We start from the raw sequence: 26,107 nt of genomic DNA, 5'->3' as shown, positions 1-26,107 counted from the left end.
TAGAAAGAAGTTGTTGCAGGTTTACTACTTGCTATTTTTGCCTTTTTCTTACCTAAAAAAAAGATTGCACAATGTATTCATTGGTATTTTGAAATAATCTTGACTGCAATGGCTCTTACTCCTTTTGTTTGATGAGACCTGTGCTCTGAAATCTATTTGATGACTCAGTTCTCCATTGGAACCTCTGGAAAAAGCCCTTCTTGCAGCAGGTACTAATATTCTTGGCCTTTACTTGTGAATATAATCATAAACAATTTTGGTTCCTGGAACTCTTTGGTAGTATTTGGTGATGAAGTAGTCATCCAGAAGATCAAGATTACATTTCTCTGTATATTTTTAGACTGCAACTGAATTGAAATTTTCATTTTTTTAAAAAGGAAAATCTGACTTTTTGCCCCCTAAGAATATGTCTAAGGAACAATAAATAGGAGTCTGGAAGCCATCGGATGAGACGTGCTGACCAGGTCTTGCATTATATAGTGTGGTTGAGAAACAGAGGTGCTTTGGCAAAAACCACCTCACTGCTTATTTCAGAGAAGAAAAAAAAAAAGAGAGAGAGAAAGAGAGCAGACAATAGGCAAGTAGGTAAAGACTTCCTCTACTTCCAGGCCTTTCTTTTCTATCTAGTTGTTCTGCCGGGTGGCTAGCAAATAAATTTAAATATATTACAAATTGACTTTTCATTTTTCTTTTTTTTTTGTCTTTTTGCCTTTTCTAGGGCTGCTTCCCACGGCATATGGAGGTTCCCAGGCTAGGGGTCGAATCGGAGCTGTAGCCACCGGCCTACACCACAGCCACAGCAACACGGGATCCGAGCCACGTCTGCAACCTACACCACAGAGCACAGCAACGCCGGATCCTTAACCCACTGAGCAAGGCCAGGGATCGAACCCACAACCTCATGGTTCCTAGTCGGATTTGTGAACCACTGCACCACAATGAGAACTCCAGACTTTTCCATTTTTCAAACAGTACCTGGAGTGCAAAGAAATATGACTATGTGATTTCCAAGGTTCTCCTTGCTTTCTGTGCAGATAATACCATCCGTTGTGCTCAGCAGTCCTCCATAATGTGATTCGGGATTCACAGCAACAAATGAGAGGCAGAAAAAAATCTTTGGTGATTACACTATTTACTTAATTCTAGAAGAAGTCACCCGTCTTATAAATATAATGCAGTTATAAGGCAGCATAGAGTGTTCAAGGGAGCAGACACAACAGGAAAAAGAGAAAATAAGAGGTATATAAAAGAAAATGAGAAAAAACCCCAGAGAGAAAGGAAATGAGAAATAGAGGTAAGATACCAACCTGAGAGCAAGGCAGATATTCTGCTCTGGAGCCAGTGGAAAAATTCTATTTAGTACAAGCAATATAAATTGTAGCATTTTTGGTTAACAACTCTGATGTATGAAGTTCTTTAAGAACTCTAATTATAGAGTTTTCATTGGTAAATATTCAATAATAGAGTTCATAATATAAAATTAAAATTCATTGAAGCTAAATTAACAGCAGTTCATATTGCTGATAAAGGGCATATTTTATGACTTAGTACCTTCATTTTTTTTAACTGAATTCTAGATTTTACTCAGCTCTCACCAATTTTTCCAATAACATTCCTTCTCTGTTACAGAATCCAATCCACAATACTGTGTTTTATGTAACTGTCATGTCTCCTTAGTCTCCTCTGGTCTACGACAATTTCAAAGTCTTTTTTCTTTTTTTTTTTCTTTTTAGGGCCACACCCGCAGCATATGGAAGTTCCCAGGCTAGGGGTTAAATAGGAGCTACAACTGCTGGCCAATGCCACAGCCACAGCAGCACAGGATCCGAGCCACATCTGCAACCTACACCACAGCTCCCAGCAACGCTGTATCCTTAACCCATTGAGCGAGGCCAGGGATCAAACCCACAACCTCATGGTTCCTAGTTGGATTCGTTTCTGCTGAGCCCTGATGGGAACTCCTCAAAGTCTTTTTTTTAATGACCATGGGAGTTTTAAGAATGGTCAGCTGGTTTGTAAACTGTCTCTGAATTTGAGTTTTTCTCATGTTCTCCCCATGGTTAGACTGAGCTTATGGGATTAGAGGACAAATCTTACAGACATGAAATCCTTTTCTCATTTTATCGTAAGGAGGGGCACATAATATTAACAATACGACTGATAACTGATCATGTTAACCTAGTCGGCTTGCTTCAGGTAGCATTACTATAAAGTTACTGTTTTTCTCTTTTCCATATTCTGTTTTTTGAATGTGAGTCAGTAAAACCAAAAAAGTAAAATGTAAATCTATAAAACTTTTAGAAAATACACAGGATAAACTCTCAAGGCTCTAAGGGTAGAGAAAGGGTTCTTACACTTGACTGCAAAAGCACAATTGATATAAAGAAACATTGATAAATTGGACCTCATCAAAACAAAGCGGCTCAGTGGTTAGTGAATCCGACTAGGAACCATGAGGTTTCGGGTTCAATCCCTGGCCTTGTTCAGTGGGTTAAGGATCTGGCGTTGCCGCAGCTCGGATCTGGCATTTGCTGAGGCTGTGGTGTAGGCCGGTGACTACAGCTCTGATTAGACCCCTAGCCTGGGAACCTCCATATGCCATGGTGTGGCCCTAGAAAAGACAAAAAAAAAAAAAAAAAAAGCATATGGTATGTGTTCACTTATATGACATTCTTAAAATGACAAAGTTATGGAAATGGTGAACAGTTCGTGGCTGCCAGTGTTTAGCATTGAGGTGGGGAGTGATTGCAGGAGAGGTTACTGCAGTTATAAAAGAGTAGCAGCATTGAGTAGATTTCCCTGTGCTATACAGTAGGTCCTTGTTACCTAAGTATCATATATATAGTAGTGTGTATATGTCATCAACTCCCTATTTTATCCATTCTTCCCCACTTTTCACCTTTGGTAACCATGAATTTGGTTTCAAAATCTTTGTGTCTGTTTCTGTTATGTAAGTTCTTTTATATCATTTTTTTTATTAGATTCCATATATGATATTTGATCTCATAGGAGATTTGTCTTTCTCTGTATGACTTACTGCACTTAGTATGGTCATTTCTAGGTCCATCCATGTTGCTGCAAATAACATTATTTCTTTTTTACGGCCTGAGTAAATTCCATTGCATATATGTACCACATCTTTATCCTGTTTTGCCAAAAGCCTCACGTTTGGTCTCAAGTTTCATAGGATTCACTGGCAAAATAACCACTCTGCACTAGTTAAATAAGAATTAGAGTTGATGGAATTAACAAAAGACTACAGTATACTAATTAAGAAAGAATAGTAAAAGAAGAGATTTATCCATCACCAAATTTGGAAAACACCTACATCCAGATCCAGGCAGCGCTGGGAAGTCCCATGAATGGCAATCTGGAGTCCCAGTTGGGAAAAGGGGTCCCAAGTGGCACGTCCCCCATGGGTGACACTTGAGTTTGCTGCTAGAAGGAGTCCAGATTTTAGCACCAGGCCATAGGCTGATAACAGTCAGCCCACTTGCAAATCTGCAGCTCTGGTTATTACCAAAAATGCCTTGGTCTTGAAATGTTCCTTGATCACTGAGGGCTGGCCAGGCCTTCTAGGCTCAGTGAAGCTTCATGACTTACTCCCTGTCTAATCTAATGATTTACAAAGTTCGCTGGCACCACACTTGCCAGCCTGTATGTGGTTCAGCAGTTTAGCACGTAGCCAGCCTTTGGGTCATTGACCAATTAGAGAGAAGCCTAGTGTCACTTCTGAAGCCTGAACTAGATTCCTTTACTAGTTTCTTCAATGAAACATCTGTTGACGGACATTTAGACTGCTTCCATGTCTTGGCTGTTGTAAATAGTGCTGCAACATAACCCTATCACTGAATGAGAAAATTAAATGCTTTAGAGAGTACATTTCTCCCCAAATTTACTTGAAAGTTTAACTCAGTCCCAATCAAAATCCCTGTATTTGTAAATAGGTTCAGATATTTTAAAGTTTAGCTGGAAAAGTAAATAGGCAAGAACAATTGAAAAAATATAATGAAATTATAAAAATTTCAAAATTTATCATAAAGCTGCAGTCATCAAGACAATTTACAATTGGGAGTTCCCATCGTGGCTCAGTGGTTAACGAATCTGACTAGGAACCATGAGGTTGCAGGTTCGATCCCCGGCATCACTCAGTGGGTTAAGGATCCGGTGGTGCCATGAGCTGTGGTGTAGGCCGGTGGCTACAGCTCTGATTAGACCCCTAGCCGGGGAACCTCCATATGCCACGGAAGTGGCCCTAGAAATGGCAAAAAGACCAAAAAAAAAATTAATATTATAAAATTGCCACTTAATTTTTTTTCTTGGCCTCCATTTTTACCTTATTTATTGTCATCCATCCCAATAAAGCAAGTTGAATATAAATGGCACATTAATGTATATACCTGTACAGAGATGGGGTAACTCAGGAAAGGAGAGAATTTTAATTTAAAAAGCTAAATTTCTACTGGTGGATTTTATCATTGGTATTGGAAGTTCAGAAACGTGTGGCAAAGAAAGACTTTTTTTAAATTAACAGCTGCTTTGAAAACACTGTTTTTAGAATTCAGCAGGTGGTACAGAAAGCACACAGAGGCATGGGAACTGAGTTAGAAGATGATGGGACCAATTTTTATATTAGTTGCTTTATTTTCATTGCTAGGGTGGTCATGAAATTTGTTATAAGCTAAGGGTCCAGTTAAGGATAAGAATTTCTGCACTTGGCTAGTGCTGGGATGTCAAAAAAAAAAAAAAAATAAGGTCATCTGGGAGAATGGAGGATTTTAGATAAGAATGGAGAAGAGAAAAACAGTTACATGCTAGTTCCCAAAGAGTGAACCCAATGTTTGTGTAAGGTAAAAATAAAAATAAAACACAATATCCCATTCAAAAATCCTCAGTCATGGAATGAAGAGGCTTTTATGAGGAAATTAGACAAGTACAGGTGCTTAGAATATTGTATAAACATGGTTCTTATGAAGAAAATCTATCTGACATAGAATGGAAGAGCCAGAAATGACCCCCCAAAACTCGCTTCTTTGAGGAGAGAAAGGCAAGGGAATTCCTGGTAAGGTTTTCATCTAAATCAGACTAATGTTTTTATTAATGAAATAAATTTCAAGGAATTCCCATTGTGGCTTGGCAGTAATGAACCCGACTAGTAACCATGAGGACTCGGCTTCGATCCCTGTCCCCTCAGTGGGTTAAGGATCCGGCGCTGCCATGAGCTGTGATGTAGGTCACAGACGTGGCTCGGATCCAGCGTTGCTGTGGCTGTGGTGTAGGCCGGCAGCTATAGCTCCAATTCGACCCCTAGCCTGGGAACTTCCACATGCTTTGGGTGTGGCCCTAGAAAACCAAAAAAAAAAAAAAAAAAAAAAAAGGAAAGAAAGAAAGCAATTTCAGTTATCTAGAAAAATTAGGGGTTTTCTTTTGAACCTGAATCAAATGGATATCACAATGAGCTCTTCTTTGAGATTCCCCCCCCCCCCAGTAATATAAAATGGCTTTTAAGCATCAGTAGGACTATATTGATCACTCTAGTTCAAGGAATATCAGGCCAGGAGGGTGACCAGAAAATAATTCAGGAAGCATGAACTAAAAAGAATCATTGGGACTTCCCTTGTGGTGCAACAGGTTAAGGATCTGGTGTTGTCACTGTACTGACTTGGGTCACTATTGTGGCGCAGGTTCGACTCGCCACCCAGGAACTTCCACATGCCGAGGGTGTGATCTAAATAAATAAATAAGTAAATAAAAGAAGAGGAATCATTGTTTCCCTCCTCTCTCACTCCCCAAAGTAGTTTTCTAAGATTCAGGGATGAGTTAGTGATTTTAGTTCTAAATCCTTGGTGGTCATAAGTCAAATCTAGCTATATTCCATGCTCTTTTAAAATATCAACATTTATATACATGTCTTTAATTCCACAGTTAACAAACTCAACTTTTTATCTTGTAAGACTTTTCAGCCTAAGCAAAAGAACTATGTAGCTTGCAAATTCAACTCCAGCAGCTAATGGGGACCATTAAAATCTACTTCTATAACAGAAACTACATTTTTTTGCAAACTGGTTCTTACTCTCATTACACGAACTCTTTTTTGTTATTTAAAGATCAATAGCGTTCTACTTCTTAATCATTTTGAGATCAATATTAAATAACCAAAGCAGCTCTTAAAAAGGCGATTTAGCAATAAATTTTCACCTAAACTAGAATTGGGATAAATTGATTATATTCGAGTCTCAGCAGTCTTCTTTGCTGTGTTTTATGACATTAAACCATTGCTATTATATTTAACACTGCATAGGGTGACAGGACAAGGCAACAAATGTCTGCTACAGCTTTTATGAAAGCCAGAAGGGGAGGGTTTTGTAGTAAATACACACTTGTGAAACTTACTGCTGTGAATTGTGGAAGGCCTAGCTTATTTGGGAGAAGATTAACCCCGTCAATAATTCATTCTGCCACTATAGGCAGCCATAAAAGCTCCTTGGAACCTGTTAATGGCGTTGACAGTCATTGTGCTGTTGAGAATAACAAAACAGAAACACGCAGCACTATATTCTTCCCCTGTTAGACAAAGTGGGAAATGAAACTATACAGGTAAAGGGTGAGGTAACCACTTTGCGAAGGCTAAGAATATACCCATAATTTGATTTTGTCGGTTTGCATAGTGTTTGGTCTGGAGAAGTCCAGAAGCCCATTCAAACTGCTATATTATCGTTCATGGCACCTATCACAATTATAATGAAAAAAGCAGATTATCTAATCGGGAGCTTATTGTCTGTATCTCCTCAGCAAATCCGTTCCATGAAAACGTGGTCCATGCATGCCATCTTTATCCATGTTTCATTGGTGTCTAGCACCGTGTCTCACGCATCGGAAAGTCTATAGTATTCTTTGAATAGACACAAGAACTGAATAGAGGAGTTCCCGTCGTGGCGCAGTGGTTAACGAATCCGACTAGGAACCATGAGGTTGCGGGTTTGATCCCTGGCCTTGCTCAGTGGGTTAACCATCCGGCGTTGCCGTGAGCTGTGGTGTAGGTTGCAGACGCGGCTCGGATCCTGCGTTGCTGTGGCTCTGGCGTAGGCTGGCAGCTACAGCTCCGATTCGACCCCTAGCCTGGAAACCTCCATATGCCGTGGAAGCGGCCCAAGAAATAGCAAAGAAAAAAAAGAAAAAAAGAACTGAATAGAGGAGTCATGAATTAGTACAAATATAGAATTGGGGCAATTTATGAATAAAACATTCATCCCAATAATAAAAGAGTCTTCATAAGTCCTATTCCTCCTTTGTGATTTTTTGTGATGGGTCTCTCAAGACTTGTTGCAGTCAAAAGATAGATTCTGGAATCATCTCAGGGCTTTTTTTTTTTTTTTTTTTTTTTTTTTTTTTTTTGCTTCTTTTTTTAGGGCCGAATCCATGGCATGTGGAAGTTGCCAGGCTAGGGGTCAAATTGGAGCTACATCTGCTAGCCTACGCCAGATCCGAGCCATTGTCTGCAACCTACGCCACAGCTCACAGCAACGCAGGATCCTTAACCCACTAAGTGAGGCCAGGGATCGAACCCTCATCCTCATGGATACTAGTTGGGTTCGTTAACCGCTGAGTCATGAAGGGAGTTCTCTGAATCAGGGCTCTGAGCCTTTAGATGAGATCCGGAGCAGCAGCGTACCCTTCACCCAGAAATAGGAACTGGGAACTTTGGTTTGGAGAGGTTGTAGGGGAGGAAGCAAGGCAGCTCAAGAACCACTACCACTCTCTCTTAATTTATGGCTACCGAAGGGGGAAGGCAGGGGATGGGGAGGGATAAAGCAGACTTTTGGATTAACATATACATACTACTATATATAAAATACATAACCAACAAGGACCCAAAGGGAACTATACTCAGTATTTTGTAATAACCTGTAATGGAAAGAATCTAAAAAATATATATATGTATGTATAACTGAATCACTGTGGTGTACACCAGAAACTAACACAACATTGTAGATAAACTCTACATCAATAAAAAAAATTTTTTTAAAGAGGAATTCCCTGCTGGTCTAGTGGTCAGGATTCAGCACTTTCACCTCTGTGGCCCGGGTTCAATTGCTGGTTTGGGAACTGAGATCCCACATGAAGCCACTGCATGTCACAGCCAAAAACAACCACCACAACAACAAGCCAAAAAACTACTCTTTTAATTTGCTCTATTCCTCTACCCAAAGCACGCCTTGAGGTGTATTTTATTTAGGACATGATCCAAGGCTGAATAAGTAAAGAAATGGAGAAAACGAGACCTGGGAGGGGAAAATAATCAATAGAGGGCCTGTTAAAGATCAGGTTACCATGGTTACTGGGGCTCAGTCCTGCTGGGAACCCCCTGGGAAACTCTATGAAATAAACTCCAGAATCTCGGGCATTTCTCTACCAACTCTGCAATCCCCAGTTGTTCGAGGATTGTCCTGAGCAGTATTAGTTTTTGCATCTTCCTTTTGCATCCATGTTCACCCAATGAGCTCCCACAGATCCAGAGGAAGCTCCCAGGTGAAGAAGCCGGGAGCTCCAGGTGCCTTAGGTGGGAACTGCGCTCAGGAAAGGCTACAGATGAACTCAAAGGCTGGTGGAAGGGAAGTGGGGCCTGGCGATGACAGCTTCTGCTCAACTGCCTTACCTGTGTCTTCTGCTTTCCTATTTACCAAGTTTTTCTCCATAGAGTTATAACTTAATCCTGATGCTCTGTCTTGGAATGATTTACCAAATCCTCATTTTACATTTAAAGAACCAATAAACAAGCATCTCAGCCAGGTTTCAATCTTGACCCTCTGACCTCCAATCCCACGTGCTTTGCCCTGCATGACCTCGCTTCCGGGAAGCTAAGTTGGTTAGCTTCTAAATCAGCACCGATCCCATCAGTACCTGATGCGCCAATGCCCCAATTTCTTTCAATAGTAGTTTCTGTCTCTTGCAGCAAAGGCAGAGAACAGAGGCCCACATGTAAGGTTGCGACTAAAAATAGGGCCCATCAGAGGAGTCAACTACAGAAAGCACTGCTCCAGCTGAAAAGAACTCTGTTAGATAGATCCACCAGAGTGGTTTGTTTAGTGAGGCATGCTGAAATCACTCAACTTTTCTAACAGAAGACAAATGGCTTCTTGGGGGAAAAAATCTTTTGAGGAGAAATACAGTGTCATTAGCCAACCTGTTCGATAAGACCAGAGCAATGCTACCAGATGGCCATGATCCCTGGAAACAAATGTATATTACAGTGTCTCTTTCTTCAATCATCTGGAAACTTCCACGAGATAAGTGTTGGGGGTTGTACCATGTTTAGTTGTATCGACCTTTCTGCTCTACAGAGCTGAATTTATTTTTGATTTGGGTCAGGCTAAGAACTTAGCCTATTTGAGTCTGTGGCTTATAACTGCTGCTATTTGCCTAAGACAAATACAGTATATATCATTGATTTCAGAAAGCTTGCAGGAAACTATATGCCACACAGGTAAAATGTGCACAAGGACTTTGACATTAATTTTGATAAGCAACACCTTCTCCTCAAAGAAGATTTCAGCATTGAAGGAAGCTATTTTGTTTCTTCTACAGGATCACATGGCCATCAGGACAGTTTCCCCTAAGGTCCTTTTAAGATTAGGAGTTTATAGATTTAGTCTATACATAGAACTTCCATATGACCCCGTGATCCCACTCTTGGGCATCTATCCAGACAAAACTCTACTTAAAAGAGACACGTGCACCCGCATGTTCATTGCAGCACTATTCACAATAGCCAGGACATGGAAACAACCCAAATGTCCATCGACAGATGATTGGATTCGGAAGAGGTGGTATATATACACAATGGAATACGACTCAGCCATAAAAAAGAATGACATAATGCCATTTGCAGCAACATGGATGGAACGAGAGAATCTCATACTGAGTGAAATGAGTCAGAAAGACAAAGACAAATACCATATGATATCACTTATAACTGGAATCTAATACCCAGCACAAATGAACATCTCCTCAGAAAAGAAAATCATGGACTTGGAAAATAGACTTGTGGCTGCCTGATGGGAGAGGGAGGGAGTGGGAGGGATCAGGAGCTTGGGCTTATCAGACACAACTTAGAATAGATTTACAAGGAGATCCTGCTGAGTAGCATTGAGAACTATGTCTAGATATTCATATTGCAACAGAACAAAGGGTGGGGGAAAAATGTATACATGTAAGAGTAACTTGATCCCCATGCTGTACAGCGGGAAAAAATTTAAAAAAATACATTAAAACAAAAAGAGTTTATAGATTTAGGAGTTCCCGTCGTGGCTCAGCATTAACGAACCTGACTAGCATCCATGAGGATGCAGGTTTGGTCCCTGGCCTCGCTCAGTGGGTTAAGGAGCCATTGTTACCATGAGCTGTGGTGTAGGTCGAAGACACGGCTCAGATCCCACATTGCTGTGGTTGTGGTGTAGGCCAGCAGCTGCAGTTCCAATTTGACCCCCGGCCTGGAAACTTCTATATGCCACAGGTGTGGCCCTAAAAAGACAAAAAGACCAAAAAAAGGAGTTTATAGTTTTAATATTAAATGAAGCATGTCAATACTAGGAAACTCTAAGAAAATCCTTCCAACTGCACCAGCCCTGTCTTTGACTTCTTTGAGTTACACTTGGGTAGTCTAATCTTCCATGCAGAAGTTTTGGCAAAATTGTCTCATTCTTCCTCAAATGGTATATATAGCGAGCTAGAGTGCACTGGAAGTCTGAGTGTTCTGGGACTGATTGATCCATTCTACACCAGCTGCTCTCCTTGCTTCTCCCTCCTCTTCTCATTAGAACATTAATCAGGCAAAGCAGCAAAGTAAACACAAAGAAAATGTCATCCCACTTCACGCTGGATTTCTTGCTCCTTAGGAAAAGACTGATGTCTTCTATAAAGAGTGATTTAGCATCCTTCCCTTCCAGAAAGGGGACAAATAAACGCTTCAGGAGACTTGACAGTCACCATTTTTCCTTCTATGGGGAAAAGTTAATTAGTAATTAACAAATAGGCAGTCTCAGTAGAACCTTGATTTTAATCAATTGTTCTTTGGTTTATGCTTCTTGGTGTATCTGTGTGTATTTGAAAACCAGCTACTAGCGTCTTTCGTGCACAGCCATGTTAAGATGTTCGTATGGTTGATATTTCACACCCAATTCACATCCAATATACATAGAGAAGAGGGAAGGAGGTACCAGGGAAGGGGAGGGGGAGAAGCACTTTGTCACTTATCAAGATAGAAGATAGTGTACCTCATATTTAAATATAAAAAGTTATGACTCTCACTTTTTCACTCCCACCCGTTTCAGTTTATTTATTGTTCATCCTATTGTGTCTTCACTGCCATATTTTCTCATTCAGAATAAAATTTCTTTTTGTTTTGGCTTTCTCTTTTTTAAAAAAACTTTTATGGCAGTACATTATGCATACAAAAAAGTGCATAAATCGTAATGCACATCCCATTAAATTTTTACAAACTGAACACACCTATATAATTTCTTTTCCAGATAAAGAAATAAAATATCACCAGAACTCGAGAGGCTTCCAAGGGACTAGAAGTATTCTTCCCAGTCACTACCCTCCCCTGCAGGTACCACTCTCCTAACATCTAACCACACAGATGAGTTTTGTCTGGTTTTTAATTTTGTGTACATGGAATAACACAGTAGATGTTCTTTTTGCGTGTGGCTTCGATCGGTCAAAATTTGGTGAGAATGATCTCCATTTTTATGTATAAATAGTTGTATATTATTCATTCTCATGGCTACAAAATATTCTATGGTTTGAACATAACATGTTTTATTTTTCTTTACAATAGAAGAACTTTTGAGTAGTCTCTTGTTTGGAGCTATTACAAATAGCATAATAATATCGTTGAATGTGGAGTTCCTGTTGTGGCGCAACGGAAACGAATCCAACTAGTATGGTATCATGTGAGGATGTGGGTTTGATCCCTGGCCTTACTTCGTGGGTCAGGGATCTGTTGGTTGCCGTGAGCTGTGGTGTAGGTCACAGACGTGGCTCAGATGCCGCGTTGCTGTGGCTGTGGTCTGGGCTGGCAGCCGTAGCTCTGATTAGACCCCTAGCCAGGGAACTCCCATATGCCGCGGGTGCAGCCTTAAAAAGAAAAATATATATAGTGTTGAATGTGTCATTTGATAAATATATGTATACATTTCTTTTATGCATAGACCTATAAAGGGATCACAGGGTATGCAAATGTTGCTCTTTAGCAGATATTGCTAAACAGTTTTCCAAAGCAGTTGTATTAATTTGCGCTCCTCCCAGCACTTTTTCTGCTATCTTTTGCTATTGATCAGTAATCAAAAGCACAAACAAATTTCCCAAATGATTGTTCCCAGTGGGGCATTCGGAGTGGGAGAGGATAGAGGAAAGCATAAAGGGAGAGGGCCTCTGCTCTTTTCAGCACAAAACTTAGCTTTAGAAACTGGAGGAATGAGGTGCCTGAGATCATTTATATGAGAGAATTTGGAGTCTTGTGGGAGAGAATTTTGCCAAAAAGAAGAGTCAGATTTCTGGCAAGCTTTGTCAATGGAGGGGTTTTGAGGACAGCATGGTATTTTTAAAAATCCAATTTATATCCTGGTCCAGCCATACGGTGCATCCTGGGAAATGTAGAAAAGTGAATACATTTTATTCCTAAAATTTTTATGGCACTGGGTTATATTCAGACAGCTTTGGTCGCCATGCAGAAAGCTCATATGCAAAGAAAGACCTTGGGTCGTTGGTGCACTTGAGCATTCCAAGAGCGTCTCTGTATTCATGACACCAGGTGTCACTCATCACTGGCTGATCGGGTCACAGCAGGACGTGTCAGTCCCAGAGAGAAATAGCCACCTTTTGGTACCAGGTTGGGATCCTTCTCAACCCAGCTGGTAGTGGAAAGGGAGGCAGAGCCCAAGAGGAAGAAAACATCAGACATTCCAATATGGAAGAGCTTACTTTCTAAATTAGTTTCTAAGTTGCCTTGCTAGGTACGCTGAAAAAGGGAGAAATTCAGTCTTCTTGTCTTTTTTAAAAAAATTAAAATATATATTTTTATTTATTTATTCCTTTTCTTGTATTATCTTCCATCATGTTCTATCCTAAGAGATTGGATGTAGTTCCCTGTGCTATACAGCAGGACCTCATTGCTTATCCATTCTAAATGTAATAGTTTGCATCGACTAACCCCAAAATCCCAGTCCATCCCACTCCTTCCGCCACCCCCTTGGGAACCACAAGTCTGTTCTCTACGTCTATGAGTTTGTTTCTGTTTTGTAGATAGAATTTTTGCCATATTTTAGATTATAGATATAAGTGATATCATATGGTATTTATCTTTCTCTTTCCGACTTACTTCACTTAGTATGATAATCTCTACTTCCATCCATGTTACTGCAAATGGCATTATTTCATCCTTTTTATGACTGAGTAGTATTCCATTGTATATGTGTACCACATCTTTTGATCCGTTCATCTGTCAATGGACATTTAGGTTGTTTCCATGTCTTGGCTATTATAAATAGTGCTGCTGTGAACCTATGAGTGCATGCACGCACGTACCTTTTTGAATTGTAGTTTTTCCAGTTATATGCTCAGGAGTGGGATTGCTGGATCATATAGTAGTTTTACATTCAGTTGTCTACAGAACCTCCGTACTATTCTTCATAGTGGTGGCACAAATTTACGTTTCCACCAGCAGTATAGCAGGGTACCCTTTTCTCTACACCCTCTCCAGCATTTCTTAAGAAATTCAGCCTTCTACTTCAAGTTTTGACTTTTTACTCATTAGTTCATTCATTCATTTATTCAAAAATTGTTTAATACTAACAAAACACCAAGCATGGTGCAAGGTACTGAGGATAAATCGATAATCCAACACATTTAATCCCTATATCTATTGAACTTATAGTTTATCAAGAGTCTGTGTACTAATATTGACTGAAAGAGATAGTTGGCTAGATAATATCCTGGCCTCCAGAATGATCTGCCTACACTGAGCTCTCAAACGGAAAACAAAGTTCTAGATTGGAAGTTTGTTTGGTAAATGTGGAATCGGAGCCAGAAAATAAATGTGTTGAAGAAAAATAGAAACAGCTGTGAGTTAGCTCCCCTTGTAATAAAGATATTTATTTGTAAGGACATGGCCTAGTCAGTGAGTGGCCCGAAATTAGCACATGTCATTTCATCTCCCCTGATTATATTCTTGTCTGAAAAGTGGCATCATTACCTTCTGTAATTTACTTTCCATGGTTACTTTGGTCATCAGCAAATGTAATTTAACTCAAAGCACTCTAACAATGTAGCTTGGTACAATGTAAGATATCATTGCCGTCATTGTCATCATTGTAAAATGCCAAATATTACTCAGTGTAAAATGATAAATGCAACACCTTCTACATTCATGACCGATTCACCACTATGGAAAAGAGAGGCTTTTTTAAAAATTGTTTTGCTTTTGTATAGTCTGGATTATCTAACCCTATGAGAACTGCACGAAGGGGATCATCCCCCAAGAGGTTGAGTCTCCAGGATGTCCTGCCTACACTTCATTTTACAGATGTGTACATTTAAGTCCAGATGGGTTCATTCATCCGCTAGTGGTCCCCAAGTGAAACAAACAGAATGGCCAAAACTTATTAGAAGTATCAAGCATAAATTGCAGTAAAGCTCTCACATAGTAGCAAGACTCATACACTATGTTAAGTACAAAGAATGAGTACACAACTAGCTTGAGAGACATAGAGTTCTAAAGACGTGTTAAATAATAGTAATTTGATAATCTGTAAGATATGTTAAAGGTAGAAGAAACACGATGAATGATTGGAAAAATCAAGAGTCTATTGAGGAGTCTCCATCGTGGCGCAGCAGAAATGAATATGACTAGTAACCATGAGGTTGCAAGTTCGATCCCTGGCCTCACTCAGTGGGTTAAGGATCCAGCGTTGCCGTGAGCTGTGGTGTAGGTTGCAGATGTGGCTCAGATTCTGCATCTGTGGTGTTGGCCAGCAGCTGTAGCTCTGATTGGACTCCTAAGCTGGGGACTTCTCTATGCTGCAGGTGTGGCCCTAAAAAGCAAAAAAAAAAGAAAAAAAAAAAAAAGAGTCTATCGAGAGTTAGAAAATGATGGAAAGACCACATCATAATCATTACAAATACCTGGAAGCTATGTCATTTTCCTAAATCAACTGTCCATTGGTAAGCATAGTCCCATTCTGGCCCCACACCTGCTCTTACCCAGAATATGTAGGTAAACTCCATAACTATTCAGCAGGTTTGTTGGTGAGCCACACCTGTGGCCAGGTGCACTTTGCTCTGTGTCTCTCTGGTAATGTGTGCCACCAGCTTGGGTCCCCTTTGGTCTGTGACCCAGCCTGCTTGAACTTCAACTCTGGTTCTCATAACCACCACACTGTCAGTGGGGATGATGGCTGCAGCACAGAGAGAGAGAAAGACAGAAGCGTTGCTATTATGAGACATGTTTTTGTAATATTTTCTTAGCCTCTTTGCTGAAAACTCCACCTTGTCCTTCTTTACTTTGTCCTGTCTTCCTGCTTGAGAAACAGTCACGGTGACGAACAAAGACCTAAAGCGCTGGTCTAGGCACGCCGGACCTGTGCAGATTGGCACGCCATTTGCACAAGCATGATATGTCCTCTAAAGAATAAGAGAAAGGGGAACCTCATGGCCAAGTGGTTTATGAGTGGTCGTTAACAGAATATAGAAAAGAGAACCAAGGTGCAAACCTAGGCACACAGGGTTGCCGCGAATAGGCATGCTGTTTGTGGAAGCACAGTGAGGATTCTCTGAAATGCTATGCAGAGATAGCTAACTCAAATGCTAATGATTCTTAAATGCCTAGCGTTTAGAGTAAAAAGTTTAACCATTTACAAGCTAAGTGACTTTTAAAATAATAATAAAAAAAAAACCCTATATCTTGCACCTACATCCCCCTTTTCGCTTGACGTCATCCTCAAGAGCACAATAAAAGCAGTGTGGTTTCTTGAGGCAGGACTCTTGGTCCCTGAGACCTTGAGTCCCCCGGTTCCCACCTTTACTTAAGATAAATGTCTCTGTGTCTTGTTTTATGTTAACTTTTTTTCCTTAAGTTCTTCAGCCCCATCCTGCTGAGCTGGTCTCGGCACATTGCCTAACCTAGGATTCAGGTAGTGTGGTCCTTTTGTCCCGGGTACCCTGTTCTAAGTATGTGAGCCTGTCCCATCTTTTTTTCCCCCTGCTTCTCATTGTGTTTTAAATTGTTTTAATGAACTGCGTGATTTGCGCATTTTAATTTGGTTCAAGAGTCTTTCTCTTTCATGGCCTTGGGGGAGCCTACATGAAGGCCACTCCACTGTTGCCTCAAGGTCCACTGTGGTCCCCCATGACAATATCCAGATGACTTCCGTTCTAACACACATAGACCAAACGATACCAATAATGCAAAGTAAGCAACTCAGTCCAACTGCCATCAGGAAAGCAAAGCCCCTGATCAGAAAGTTACCACAATAACAGCGTATCAAAAAGCCTTGAACTCAGGTCTCAGAAGGCTTCCTGCCTCGGACTAAATCTGAGTTCCATGAACTCAACCAGGATTTCCCTTAAAAATGCTCACTCACTTTCAGAGTGCAAAACCACAAGAGGTGCTCAGACATTTCAGTAAACAGAAGAACAGCATCTCTATGTTTACAGCATGTTAACTTTTGCGAAGGATTTTCGGGTATCTGCCATGTTTTTACCTTCCATTCTTGTGAAATTGAAGATAATGGAAGTGGAAACCAACATAATCCTTCCCCTTTTAAGTAAAAAGGTAATGCAAGTTGAAGAAGAAAGCATATAATCACAGAGCTATTTGTAATGTTCCTTTGAGCTTACTCAAAATTATGGAAAATCATAAATTCATACAGAGGGAATGAAAATGAAACTAGTAGTTCCAGCATTTATCTGATCCCCATTTTTTTGTTGTTGCTGTTCATCTGATCTTGATTCTCTCATTAGGATTTAATTGCTTATAAAATTTGGGGTTCTTTTAAAATATTCTTTATTAAGAAAACTTTTAAACTTAAAGAAAATAGTGTAATGGATTCTTTTATCCAAAACCTAGAATTAACAATGCTTAATATTTTGCCATGTTGCCCCATCTATTTTTACTGAAGTATTTTGTCTAAAAAATTACAGATTTCATTCTAAAATGCTTCCGTTTACATCTCTAAAGAGGACATGTTCTCACATAACCACAGTATCATTATCACACTTAACAAAATTAACGATTATACCTAATATCAACTAATACCTGTTTTATATTCACATTTTTTTCCAGTTGTCCCCAAAATGTCTTCTACAGATGGTTTCTTTAATTGAGGATTGTACATTGTATTTAGTTGTGAGAGCTCTAAAGGCATATAATCTACAACAGCTGTCACACTTTCTTTTTCCATGACAGTGACCTGTTAAAAAATACCAGGTCAGTTATGCTTAGAATGTGCCACCTTCTAGAAGCATCTGTTTCTTCATGGTGACTTGATTAATTTGTCCTCTTATCCTCTGTATTTCCTGAAAACTAGAAATAAGATCTATAGGTCTGCTTATTTTCAAATTCAATTCAATTCAAATGGCAAGAACTCACTGTATATGTACCATGGACTTTTTACTACATCACATCAAAGGGCACATAGATCTGGTTCTAACCTTTAGATTTCCAGTCTTCCCAAAGTTAAGTGTTGATTACAAAATAATATTTTGTTAATGATCCAAACGTTTTTGTCATTAACTGAACTAACAAATTAGTGGACATTAACCACGTCATATGATCACAGGTGCTACATATTGGCCTTTGTTTCAGAACAACTATATCTTTCATATGCTATTGGGAAAGGAAGCACTTCTCAACTCGAATATGTTGTAATTATTGGGAGAATAATTAGATACCAAGCTTTCAGAGTTCCTGTTGTGGCTCAGTGGGTTAAGGACCTAATGTTGTCTCTGAGAGGGTGCAGGTTCAATCCCTGGCCTCGTTCAGTGGGTTAAGCATCCAGTGTTGCTGAAAGCTGAAGCATGGGTCACACATGTGGCTTGGATCTGGTGTTGCTGTGGCTGTGGCGTAGGCCCCAGCTGCAGCTCCTATTCGACCTATGGCCCTGGAAATTCCATATGCCATAGGTGTGGCTATAAAAAGAAAACAAAAAATAGATCCCAAGCATTCATAGAAAGAAGTTCTTCTATAATATGGTAAGCACATTCATCAAAAGACATGGCTTCCTCATTAACTGCCTGGATAAATCTTTCTATACTAACTTTATACAAAGGTTTTTTTTTTCCTTTGGCAGTTTAGGACTCATGAAAAATATCCACTAAAATGACTGCCCTTGATTGCTAAAGTTACTTAATAGAGGCATTGGGAAGAGTTTTTCATTTATTACTTTTGGCATTTTATTGGAAAATGTCTTTTATCACCAGAAAACTAAGGATAGAGTTACCATATGATCCAGCAATCTCAATCCTGGGCATATAGCCAGACAAAACTACAATTTGAAAAGATACCTGCACCCCTATGTTCATACCAACACTATTGACAATAGCCAAGACATGGAAACAACCCAAATGTCCATTGAAAGATGATTGGATTAAGAAGATGTGGTATATAGACACAATGGAATACTACTCGGCCACAAAAAAACCAAAATAGTGTCATGTGCAGCAACACGGATGGAAGTAGAGATTCTCATACTGAGTGAAGTAAGTCAGAAAGAGAAAGACAAATACCATATGATATCATTTACATGTGGAATCTAAAATATGGCACAAATGAACTATTTACAAAACAGAAACAGACTCACAGACATAGAGAACAGACTTGTGGTTGCCGGGGGCGGGGTGGGGGGAAGGAGTGAGATGGACAGGTAGTTGGGGGTTAGTGATGCAAACTATTCCATTTAGAATGGATCAGCAATGAGCTCCTACTGTACAGCACAGGGAAATATATCCAGTTTCTTGGGGCAGACCATGATGGAAGAGCATGTAAGAAAAATAATGTGTATATATGTATGACTGGGTCACTTTGCTGTACAACAGAAACTAACACGGTATTGTAAATCAACTATACTTCGACTTAAAAAAGTCTCCTTAGGGGAGTTCCCGTCGTGGCACAGTAGAAATGAATCTGACTAGGAACCATGAGGTTGCGGGTTTGATCCCTGGCCTCTCTCAGTGGGTTAAGCATCCGGCATTGACGTGACCTGTGGTGCAGGTCTCAGAGGCAGCTCGGATCCAGCATTGCTGTGGCTGTGGCGTAGGCTGGCAGCTACAGCTCCGATTAGACCCCTAGCCTGGGAATCTTCATATGCCATTGGGTGCGGCCCTAAGAAGCAAAAATAAATAAATAAATAAAACAAAAAATCTCCTTAGGGGTGAGCTTTTTAAAAAATGAAAAGAAAAACTTCTTTTATCAACAGATGTGTTTGCTATGCCAACAAGCCAAGACTCAGAAGAAATATTGTTCTTCCCTCCGCTCATATTCCCCAGTTTATTCTGGCCCTCTAAATTAGTTTCTGGTTTCCCTGAATTACACACAAACTGTGAGTTGGATTTCAGTTGGAGATCAGAATCTTACACGCACACTATTCTTTTGGAACGATGATGCATTGTGGACACATTTTGGCATGTTTGCCAGCACAATGCCACTTCTTTTTCTAGAAACCATCCCACTATACACACTCCTCTCCCCTCCCATAGCTATTTGATCCACCCAGGGTGAGCCAGTTAGAAGTAACTGAGCTGCACTCAGAGCCACGTAAAGCCAAAGCCATGAGGGAATTAGGAAATTGAAGCAGAAAAGGCTGGTCTTCCAAAAAGGGGTGGAGGTGGGGTGCAGATTCACCAAAAGCCCATGCGAGAGCCCAAAGAAACAGAACCAAATCAGATTTTCAGGGACAAAGAAAACAAGCTCATTTTTTTTCCGTGATAGAGAAAAGAGTCATTCGCTCGCATATTCTCAGTTTCTTGTATCCGTTTCCATGGAGCTGACAATTTTTTCCTCCTCAGTATTTCAATGTAATTACAATGTCACTTGGAGTTTGATTTGACCAATGGCAAGTTGCTTCCTTCTGCTTCCCACTGACGAGGCTTGCAATGTAATGTAGGTAGACATCATTTTTTGGTTTCTAATCTAGAAAATGACAGGCAATGAAGATACCACCTTCTTCCTCTTTTCAAACCTCCTTCGTTACGTCTGAAAATTTATTTATTTATTTTAGGGCTACACCCATAGCATTTGGAAGTTCCTAGTCTAGGGACTGAATCAGAGCTGCAGCTGCTGCCCCACACCACAGCCACAGCCACCCAGATCCAAGCCACATCTGAGACCTACACTACAGCTCACAGCAATGCTGGATCCTTAACCCACTGAGCGAGGCCAGGGATAGAACCTGCATCCTCATGGATACTAGCCAGGTTCTTAACCCACTGAGCTGCCATGAGAACTCCATAAATTTTTTAGCTTGATAAGAAGAGTTGTGTTTTCAGAACCTTTCTTTCTTAATACCAGGAATTGCAGTACTTCTCCACAGAACTTGGTTTAGCTTTATTTCGTGGTCAACATTAGTTATGAAGTTGATTAAGTTGAATTTTTTTTCTTTTTGATGACTAGAAATCTTAAAAATAAATTTGAAACCCACATAGAGCAACAGTGTAGAAGTTGGTAATATGTAATTTTCCATTTAATCACATTCTTGGATCCACATTTCCAAAATGTTCTCCTCTCCTTCTCACCTAGGTATATGTTATGCAATCTTGTCTTATTTTAGAAACTTTTAAATAAATATAAGTGGAGGAATTAATATCATACCCAATGAGTTTAACTCCAGAAATACCTGTTGAGGCTTCTTGCACTTCAGACTACGAATAGTCTTCTGAATTCAATAAGCAGTGATTACTTAATAGAGGACCTGGGAGCCTTAAATAAAAGGTTCTGCCCAAAAGATTTGTGATTATTATCTGTATCTATCTACCTGTCTATATATATGTATGTATGTATGTATGTATCTATTATGTAGATGTAATTTTCTAAGTTCTAAAGTATTCAATATATTAATATTGAGTATATACATACACACATTTTGAATATCATTGTATACAAATATAATACTTTACAATTTTTCCTGCTCTTATTTCATGAAATGTTTTAATTCAAATTCTTTTATATATTTATTTTGTAATTATTTTTTAATGTATAGTTATTTACAATGTTGTGCCAATTTCTCCTGTACAGCAAAATGACCCAGCCATACATATATATGCATTCCTTTACTTATATTATCTTCCATCCTGGTCTATCCCAAGAGACCAGATATAGTCCCCTGTGCTGTGCAGTAGGACCTCATTGCTTATCCATTCTCAATGTAATGATTTGCATCTGCTAACCCCAAACTCCCCATCCATCCCACTCCCTCCCCTTCCCCCTTGGCAACCACAAGTCTGTTCTCCGTGTTCTGTTTTTATCTATTCAAACGCTGAAGTGCATCTTCAACATCCTCACTAGCATTACCATTCCTATAGGACCTCCTTTAAAACTTTATATTATGGGAGTTCTCCTTGTGGCTCAGTGGTTAATGAATCCAACTAGGAACCATGAGGTTGTAGGTTCAATCCCTGGCCTTGCTCAGTGGGTTAAGGATCTGGCATTGCCGTGAGCTGTGGTGTAGGTCGCAGACAAGGCTCGGATTGGGCGTTGCTGTGGCTGTGGTGTAGACTGGCAGCTACAGCTCCGATTGGACCCTAGCCTGGGAACCTCCATATGCCATGGGTGTGGCCCTAAAAAGACAAAAAAAACCCCAAAAAACAACAAAAAAACCCTTTATATTATGAAAGTTTTCTGACATACTCAAAAGAGAAGCTTATTTTCCTTCATGTACCTATTGCTGAGCTTCAACAACTATCAATATATGGACAGTTGTATTTCATTTATAGCTCTACCCATTTCCTTCTCTGAAGAAAAAAAAGCCTTATAAAATACAAATTGAATTAATGAACTTCTAATGTATTTTATCTTAAAAATAGTACATCAAGCTACATGAAACTGCTGATGTTCTACCATTTTTTATTTGTAGAAAAGGCAACTTTGGGTCCTCGCTGATCAATTAGGCCAGAAACAGTGCAGAATCTAATAGCAATGAGTATTTCTAGTACCTGAATTGTGGTCTCTACATATCATTTCTCATTAAAGGGAATAACAGTTCTTTGGAAAGCCTAATTCTAGCTCTGGGGCAGAAAATGTGCAAGCAAGCTAAGCTTGGAATGTCTTGCTATACCATAAAGTGAGGATGCTGACAAAGACTATTGGGATTGGGTTAAAAGGACTCAGGAGCCAATTCAATGGTTTTTATGATTCTTACACAAATTAAGACAAAAGCATTCCCTTTTCACATTTTCAGAACTATGGAAGGTTGGGGGATTTGACTTGAGCTAGTTAATCAATAATAGTCTTTGTTGGCAATTTTCTGCTTCTCCTTGTTGTGCACGAAAGCTACTATCTCTAGAGGATTGATGAGTGATGTTTCATTGATAAACTAACTTCCAGAACATTTAACACTTAACTCCAGAGAAGGTCAGCGGGTTAGAGAAGGTTGTAATTTACATTTCTCACCTAAGGACCTTGTTTCTTTGAATATGGATGTGTTTAACTCAGGAGTTATCTATATAGAGAGATAAGAGTCCTTTAGTTTGGGAAAAACTAAAACAAAACTGGAAGAGGGTCATTACCACAAATGACTACCAAATGCCCTAGGACACAGGGAAGCTCTTTGTGATTCTAGTGGTTCCTGTAAGAGGAATTTAACAGATTCTTCTAAGATACTATCAAGGCCTTCCAAGGGAATTGAATAATTGTGTGCCTCTGGTGAATCTGACTTCCATAGAAAATACAGATGAAAATATTAAAAATGTGCATAGATGCTCCTACTTACTGAATTCTTAGCCTTGTATATCTGAGAATCAAGCAAAAGAAAAAAACATTAGGGATTAATCCTGAAATTCTCCTTAGGCCACTTCTTGTCAGCAGGGATGCAGAGAGATGGGCAAGGTTATCTGAAACCCATGTCTTTTCTTGCCATTCGTTGGACATGAGACAAGTTTTCTGGAAATGAGCATGAATACACAGTGGAGGCTTTTGCAATATAGAGTGTTTTCCACTGGGGAGGGTAGAAAATGCCTTGCTGAGAGATGTGGCTAAAACTAGACCTAACTGGGAGTAAACCTCTTTCTTTGGCAAAACTACAAACTGGCAATGTTTTTTTTCCCCTCCGAATACATTTTTTTTTTTTTTTTTTGTCTTTTTGCCTTTTCTAAGGGCTGCTCCCGCGGCATATGGAGGTTCCCAGGCTAGGGGTCGAATCGGAGCTGTAGCTGCCAGCCTACACCACAGCCACAGCAACGCGGGATCTGAGCCGCGTCTGCATCCTACACCACAGCTCACAGCAATGCCGGATCCTTAACCCCCTGATTAAGGCCAGGGATCGAACCCGCAACCTCATGGTTCCTAGTTGGATTCCTTAACCACTGAGCCACGATGGGAACTCCCCCTCCAGTACATCTTGATTTTAGACTTTTCCATGTATTTTACTCTCCATATAATCAACTCCCTATTAATTCTACCTTCTACGTATTTCTCCTATATCATTTTTTTCCATTGCTGACCTTATGTCCAGAAAGTCCTTATCACTTGCCTGGCCCATCCCTATAGCCTCCTGATAGCAGCCTCTTCTGTTTCTTTTATTCCAACTCATCTCCTCACTTTACCTTTTTCTTGTTGACAAACAAATATTTTGGGTTCAGTCGATGCAAACTATGGCCTTTAGATGGCCAGTGAGGTCCTACTGTACCACACAGGTACAATCTCTTGGGATAGACCATGATGCAAGATAATATGAGAAAAATAAACTGTGTGTGTGCGTATATGTATATATGTGTGTAAATCAAGTGCACTTTAATTAAAAAAAACACAAAAGCAAATATGATCATGTCATTCTCTCACTCCAGTGCTGAACTACTATGGTTCAAACACTCAAATTTGCATTAAGATTTCCCCTGATAATTTGAATTCTTACCTTCCATAGCCCTATCTCCAGCCAAACCCTTTCCCCCAGTTTTTCATCACCAATCAGGCTTCCTGTGGAAATGGTTTCTGATTCCAATGAAGATTGGTGCCTAAATAAGTATGGGAAAAGACGGGAGCATTTCACATTTCACTGCACACCCAGAGAGCAAAATAAGCAATATGAATACTTGAGCAGAGTTCCGGTCAAAAGAATACCTAAAACCTAGCTCTTTCTGGATTTTTATAGGAGACTAAGGTTAATAAAGAGCTTTAATAAAAGGGAGGTCCCGTCATGGCACAGCAGAAACGAATCCCACTAGGAACCATGAGGTTACGGGTTCAATCCCTGGCCTCGCTCAGTGGGTTAAGGATCCGGCATTGCTGTGACCTGTGGTGTAGCTTGAAGACGTGGCTCAGATCCTGAGTTGCTGTGGCTGTGGTGTAGGCCCGCAGCTGTAGCTCCAATTCGACCCCTAGCCTGGGAACCTCCATATGCCGCAGGTGCAGGGCTAAAAGGACAAAAGAGAAAAAAAAGTTTTAATGAAATAAGTATCTCAGGTTGTTACAGGTAAATGGCCACTTGCCAGGTCCTGCCTGAGCTCCAGCCTCTCTACGCCTCCTCCTCTACAAGGAAGTTCAATTTTAATTCCTCCATAGGCCTAATGTTCCCTACAAGGGCCTGACCAAGGGTTTTTATCAAGGCCAGCCAAAACAGACTAGCTGTTTCCTGCCACAGAGGTGGAGCTTCGAAGATCTTAGGCCTTAAAAGAGTTTTTGTTGATCCTCCCACAAGGAGAGAGAACTAAATCAAAGTACCTTAGCATCTTTCCCATCTCCTACTCCAGCAAGAACAAGGCAGACACGGAAATCTACATAGACAATCCTGCCACATTGGCTTCTAGTAAGTTTCATTTCTTCTCAGCATCCTTTGAAATCTGCTCCCCCTTCACCCCACCTTTTGGCCATAACAGTGAGTCCCAACATCTTTAGTTGAGTTACCTTCGCTGAGTTACATGTAGTAAAAAAGAAGTAGACTTCAGATCCCATACTTCTCTCTCCAGGACTCTAATTACAACTTTTGTCTTTTGATGGACACTCTGTCACAAGCATGTCCCTGGAGGGCCATTGATAAGCACAGAAAGCAATCCAGGGATGTTAGGGGACTCATACTTTGTGCCCCTACTGAAATGGAGGCAGAAATACAGGCTCTTGGGATCTTCCAGTGACTGGCCTCCCCAGGGAAATCCTTAGTGACTAAGGCTCAAGCTTTATAGCCCCAAGGGCTAGTGTGTGGACCCGATGGAAACAAAACCGTTTAACTTTTTTACCATAACTGTTCTCCCCTAAGAAAAAATAGAAAATTAAATTAAAATATTTGGAGTTCCCATTGGGGCGCAGTGGTTAACCAATCCGACTAGGAACCACGAGGTTGCAGGTTTGATCCCTGGCCTCACTCCATGGGTTAAGGATCCGGCATTGCCGTGAGCTGTGGTTAGGTCACAGATGGGACTGGGATCCCGTGTTGCTGTGGCTGTGGTATAGGCCGGTGGCTACAGCTTCAATTAGACCCCTAGCCTGGGAACTTCCATATGCTGTGGGTGCGGCCCTAGAAAAGACAAAAGAAAAAAAAAAGAAAGGAAAAAAAAGACAATAAATAAATAAATAAATAAAATATTTGGCAAGAGTTAGGTTTAACAGCTTCCAGAATTCTTTTAGTAAAGAATACTCTGTGGACTTGGTCAGGAAAGTAAAATTGTATAAAGAATCCTCATCTTGAGTCTGTAAAACCAAAATAATAGTAACTATTCATGCGTAGTAAGGTTCAATGGTAACATCACACCCACACTGGTCCATGAAATCCATAGCCATTACCAATATAATAATTCCCTGCCCCAAAGCATCTGTTAATTTGTGAAATAAGATTAATGGAATAGAATATTACAACTCAAAGGACTTTAAAGATATTTTCTAGAGGAGAAGCTGAGACTTAGAGAAGTT

The 26,107-nt window shown here is 40.1% G+C and overlaps 1 protein-coding gene and 1 long non-coding RNA gene across 2 annotated transcripts in view; one reads left to right on the top strand and one right to left on the bottom strand.

The window, feature by feature from the left end:
* The window catches only part of LOC146394564 (uncharacterized), a 504,529-nt gene that overhangs the window by 406,597 nt on the left and 71,825 nt on the right, over positions 1 to 26,107 (top strand). The window contains exon 8 of the long non-coding RNA XR_014835337.1: positions 11,529 to 11,611. This is a non-coding gene — a long non-coding RNA (uncharacterized LOC146394564). The remainder of the gene's footprint in view (positions 1 to 11,528; positions 11,612 to 26,107) is intronic.
* Positions 14,667 to 26,107, bottom strand: part of LOC146394562 (uncharacterized) — a 965,202-nt gene continuing 953,761 nt past the window's right edge. The window contains exons 10-11 of the transcript XR_014835332.1: positions 15,262 to 15,455; positions 14,667 to 15,092 (exon numbers count right to left, since the gene is read on the bottom strand). The gene's annotated coding sequence lies outside the window, so the exon portion shown is untranslated. The remainder of the gene's footprint in view (positions 15,093 to 15,261; positions 15,456 to 26,107) is intronic.

Source organism: Sus scrofa, chromosome X, assembly GCF_054392235.1.
Source record: "Sus scrofa isolate SSC_HxYL_T2T_F1_AM1 chromosome X, Sscrofa_HxYL_maternal_Yorkshire_Landrace_v2.0, whole genome shotgun sequence".
NCBI lineage: Eukaryota > Metazoa > Chordata > Mammalia > Artiodactyla > Suidae > Sus > Sus scrofa.
The sequence above is the reverse complement of the archived record's forward strand: the minus strand, read 5'-3'. Positions and strand labels throughout refer to the sequence as shown.